Source organism: Coregonus lavaretus (genome assembly GCF_964263955.1).
Source record: "Coregonus lavaretus genome assembly, chromosome: 7".
In the NCBI taxonomy this organism is placed as follows: Eukaryota; Metazoa; Chordata; class Actinopteri; order Salmoniformes; family Salmonidae; genus Coregonus; species Coregonus lavaretus.
This window is the reverse complement of record NC_139994.1, coordinates 47,464,533-47,470,532: the sequence shown is the minus strand read 5'-3', so window position 1 is coordinate 47,470,532 and position 6,000 is coordinate 47,464,533.

Below are 6,000 nucleotides of genomic sequence, written 5' to 3'. Positions count from 1 at the left end.
TAGTTTTGCCCAACCTAGGTCGAGGCACAGACACAGTCTCAATGGGTATGGCTGAGCTGACTACACTGACTATGCTATTGGCAGACTCCACTAAGCTGGCAGGTTGGCTAACAGCCTGCTGCCTGGCCTGCACCCTATTTCACTGTGAAGTCAGTTACGACGCCGAACTGCAGTCCGGTTAAGACCCTGGTGAGGACGACGAGCATGCAGATGAGCTTCCCTGAAATTAACATTCAATTCTCTGGCAACATTTCTGGGGGACATTGCTGAAGTCAGCACGCTCCCTCAAAACTTGAGCCATCTATGGCATTGTGTTGTGTGACAAAACTGCACATTTTAGAGTGGCCTTTTATTGTCCCCAGCAGAAGGTACACCTGTGTAATGATCATGCTGTTTAATCAGCTTCTTGATATGCCACACCTGTCAGGTGGATGGATTGTCTTGGCAAAGGAGAAATGCTCACTAACAGGTATGTAATCAAATTTGTGCACCAAATGTGAGAGAAATAAGCTTTTGTGCGTATGGAAAATTTCTGGAATCTTTTATTTCAGCTCATGAAACATGGGACCAACACTTTACATGTTGCGTTTATATTTTTGTTCAGTGTATATATATATATATATATTCAGGTTTATTGCACTGGGCCCAGAGGATTGTCATAAAGAGTAAAGATATCACAACATACATGTTATGTGAAACATACGTTTCATAATCACACATGGCAGGAGAGAAACACAATGAAGAAAGAGGTGGTTTTTGTTATGGGAAAACCAAGATGGTGGCCGGTCAGTCAGTCCTGTATCTCTGTACAGCTGCTAAGCTACAGGAGAGGTTGTCTGTAGCGGCGACAGATTAATGGTTACTACAGTAACGCGTTGTGGTAACAACACTACTGCACTGTTCTCTACTGAACGGCTGTCGTCTTCTACAGCACTGCTCCTAGACATACAGGGATCTCTACTACGAAAAAGGAAACCTGTTCAATGAATACACAATGTCTATCTATCATGTCATCTTTTTTCCTAAAGAATGCTCTACTGTGTTGGGTGTGTACAATACTGTGAATTCCCCTCTTCCCTACTATACCATGAGTAGTATTTACTGTACTGTCACACCAAAACATGAAGGGATTGTTGTTTATACCAAGTAGCATACGTTTGAACTGAGAGACCCTCTGCACAGACAACATGTATTTATTGGGAGAGGAAGTCTGTTAACCCTATGTAATCCCTTGTTCAAGTGTGTATTCAGCAGCATACAATTGTGTGTTTGACACTACAGTGTGTAATGGGATTTCGGAGGGGATGCAGGGTTTTTGGTTTACCTTGGCATGGTGGACAATTTGACTTTTTTTTCCATTAATTTTCTTACTTTCTTTCTAACTTCTCTATTCATCCATCTACCCTCTCTTGAGTAGCATTTTTTTCCATATCCATCTTTACACTTTCTACCTCTTCTTCTTTAGCATCTTTAGGGTTTTTCATACTTGGGGTTTTCTGTCTGAGTTCTGTACGCACCTCGCTCATATAGAGGTTAGAACTTATGTTTTTTCCCTTTGTCAAATGTTGCACAGCAAACTGCTGCACAGTGCAAACTACTGTATGCATACAGAGGTCTTTAACGATCCTTTCTCTTGTTTAAATCTCGTTCACTCATGTAATATAGAAATCACAACCTTGTTTTATATGTTAATTTTTTTCCTGTAAAGCCTTAGTCCTTTATTTTGATTTTATTTTTGTAGATTTGATCAAAAAAGATGGGTAAATTATTTTCTCTCCCACAAAAGGTGAGATTGTTAGCTGCACAGAAGGAAAATGAACTCATGTTTCAGATTCATGTGTTTTGTGACATTAAAAATAACTGTTTGAAAGTCCTGGACTGGAACTTGAGTCCTAACTCACCCACCCTGGTTGATGTGAAAAATAAACTTACTCTACTTTGAACATTTACAGATCCTAACCAAATGCAGTTACCCCAAAGCATATTTATTCACACATTTTATATCCAATATTGAGTCTACATAAATATCAGGGGCAAATTTCTCTCAAGAGCACAACACCGGTTTTGAAGTCGACCACTTGGAGAAGAGACGTCCAGGTAGAGAGCACAGGGAGCGGCAGCCTTAGTAACTGGTGTGACCTGGAAAAACTTGCCCCGAACCGAGTGAGATGGAGGACATTTGTCTAGCGGCCTATACTCCTTATAGAAACCAAGTAAGCCAAGTTTTAAAGTTTGGGGCCAGGACATATTCTATTCAATAGGGGAAATCCTAACTGACCTAAGTCTAAGGGCCATGACATGATTGGTGCAGCAATTGTATTTCCTTGACTCCTTGTGTCCTTTGTCCTTGCTTCCTTCTCAAAACGCATTGGAGGAGAAGGCCCAAGGGGAGGAACCTTTGACCTTCTCCAATGTGTTTTGAGGAGAGAGGACACAAGGAAACAATTGAGATTCACCTGTAAGTTGGTAGAGGATATATTTGACCCTTTATGGGGACTTGTGCACTGGTGGTAGGTTTATGTTGAGTAAGCCTAATGCACTTTCCAGTTGAGCAGTCAATGCATATCAGGGTAAAGTGTGTTTATGTTGTGTTTGGCAATGTGTCACAAGTCTTGTATTACAACTGACACACGAGAAATTGCATTCCACGAACTGCTGCGCATGCTCAGGGCCACGTTCACTGGGGCTGTTAACGAGCCCTATCACTGTCCAGCCAAATAAATATCAAAAATCCGTTAAATTCAACCTTGGAAGTTGGAATTAATTCATAATTGTAGCCATTATTTGGGTCGGCCTGATTCTGGGGCCCAGCATACATGGAATAGGCCTGCATCTGTTAGGTTTGTTAAATTGAGGGAGCATCCACGGGTCAGAGTCAGCTTTGTATGAAACAGACGGTTTGGGGAGAATTACGCAGTTCTGTGATTGTCCTTCGTAAAGACGTGAACGGGGCACGAGGATTACACCATGGCCCTGCCCTCGTCTCGTCTACGAGAGAAAGTAGAGGTGAGAGTATGGGAACAGAATTAACAGAACCAGGGGGAGGGGGAGTCGAGAGAGAGGAGGGGGCCGGGTAGGCGGAGCACCGTTGGGGACTCCGAAGAGGAGAGGGGAGGGAGGCCATTGATTTTAGGGTTGGAAAGCAAAGAGCAAGAGGATTTTGAATGGAGGAAAGACGAATCCGAATCTTAGTTATCCAGGAAGACTGACTGGGTAACCGTTACCAAACGAGGAAACAGAAACCAAAGGAGAAACTGTGGCTGAATATTCCAAAACGCGAGAGACCGTCTAACTGAGTTTAGCCCTTTGGAAAGGGGGGCGAGCAATTGTCCCAAACCCGGCGACGTGTTCTGTCTTTACGAGGGACCACAGAACAAGAAGAGCGCATGACATTTGAGCTCCTAAGAACTGCAAAATTGAATTGATATCAGTTGCCCGATAAAGCCTACACTTGGATTATCTTTATGGATTGTACTGTGATTGTTAACGGGACACAAAAGCATTGCGTCTCGGTGGAGCGTTGTCTCGCCCACCCCTCTCGGTGATGAATGACCGTATTCACACGCGCAGCGGGGCTCCCAGCAAAGAACAGATGCAGAAACCGAGAATGGATGCGTCTCATGGCTTTTGTATAGCCTGGATGATTTTCAGTTGAATAAAGGATATTGTATATGAAGAGGAATCAAGTTACAAACCTTTCTTTCCTGAACGGTGCATTTTGGAAAGAAACTGAATTAGGATACATCCCCGTCGCCTGATTTGAATCACTGTTTAGGGTTTTCTTTGTGTAGAGATTTTTAGACTACAATTCACGTTCACCAATCTGGGTATCACATTTTGAAAAGAAAGGTAAGCTTTCTGAACTGCTTGGAATCTTATTTTAATTTTAAGTTATTCTAAAAGAATGTTCCTTTCTCCGTGCCAGGTTTGTGTCATTCACGGCTTCTCTATTCAAAGCACTCTGGGACCGTTCGTTTCCCCATTCAGGTCCTTGGATTGCTGGCCGATTGTTTATCATTAATGAATAGGTGGCATTGATGGATAGGATATTTGGGCAATTTATTTTTAACATTTAATTAGAACATCATCCGTTGACATTGGCTTACAGATACTGCGCCCTTCTGCCTTTTTTGATAGCGATTTGCGGTTTAGTCCGAAAAATTCAGGTCAGATTTGAATCTCATGATGAGTTTGAGTTGCATGTCTCTAGGCAACAACATGATGAAGTATGTCACTTGTCACCCAAATTGCACTTTTACCCATGTTTGCCAAATATACGCACAGGTATAAAAGTGGTTAATAACAGTTTGTTGATGAATGTGAGCATGCTGACGGTTGTTCACCCAGACTATAACCAAATCCCCTAAAATCTGTAGTGGCAAACCACATATCGGTGCAGCTGCATGGGCGTGAGACGTTTTACGTTGTTTCATGTCGGGGTTTGACATGTCGCTTCGCACTAACACACCTTAACGATTAACGTAGCTATTATTTTAAGTGAACACTTATAATAGTCCTATGGAGAAAGAAAGTATACTCTCACCCTTTTTTAAATTCCTGCGCGTTTGAGTCATTTTCGGAATGAGCCCGGTTCGTAATGGATAGGCCCCATGAAGCCTGTGGCTCGATTAGTTGAGTTACACTGGGCTGAGGCGCCGCCACGCTCCAGAGCCTTGCTGCGCCCCCGAGGATTTCATCTAGGCCTGTGGAAGGAAGGAAAGTCCCCGGCATTTAGACACCAGTGCCACCAGGGACTATAACTTTTACAGCGTATAATGAAGTCACAGGTCCCCCTTGAGGTTCCATATGGAATACACAGAACATTTGTGTTGCCTAAATTAGAGTCCTATAGATGAATGGTTGCAGTGGGCTGCAATGGAATTAAAGGAACACACACTTATTCTACCACACACACTAGTCCCACAAACTAGTGGTTTACAGTGCCTTCAGAAATTATTAATAACCCTTGATTTACTCTACATTTTGTTGTGTTGCAGCCTGAATTCAACAGTTGATTACATGGTTTATCTATCTCTCACCTATCTACACACAATGACAAAGTGAAACAATCTTTTTTAGACTTTTTAGCTCATTTATTGAAAATGAAATACAGAAATATCTAATTTACATAAGTATTCACACCCCTGAGTCAATACATGTTAGAATCACCTTCGGCAGCTATTACAGCTTTGAGCCTTTCTGGGTATAAGGTGAATGCACCAATTTGTACATCGCTCTGGATAAGAGCGTCTGCTAAATGACGTAAATGTAAATGTAAATGTAAAAAGCTTTGCACACCTGGTTGTACAATATTTGCATATTGTTCTTCAAAAAATTATTCAAGCTCTGTCAAATTGGTTGTTGATCATTGCTAAACAGCCATTTCTCAAGGCGATTTAAGTCAACTGTAAGTAGACCACTCAGGAACATTCAATGTTGCCTTGGTAAGCAACTCCAATGGATGTTTTAGGTTATTGTCCTGCTGAAAGGTGAATTTACCTCCCAGTGTCTGTTGGAAAGCAGACTGAAACAGGTTTTCCTCTAGGATTTTGCCTGTGCTTAGCTCTATTCCGTTTCCCAAAAACACAACACAACTCCCTAGTCCTTGCCGATGACAAGCATACCCATAACATGATGCAGCCACCACCATGCTTGAAAATATGAAGAGTGGTACTCATTGATGTGTTGTGTTGGATTGGCCCCAAACATAGCGCTTTGTATTGAGGACAGAAAGTACATTTATTTGCCACAAGTGCCTTGTTGCACACAGTATGCATCTTTTGGAATATTTTTATTCTCTACAGCAGGGGTCTCCAACCCTGTTCTTGCAGAGCTACCCTCCTGTAGGTTTTCGCTCCAACCCCAGTTGTAACTAACCTGGTTCAGCTTATCAACCAGTTTATTATTAGAATCAGGTGTGCTAGATTAGGGTTGGAGTGAAAACCTACAGGACAGTAGCTCTCCAGTAACAGGGTTGGAGAGCCCTGCTCTACAGACTTC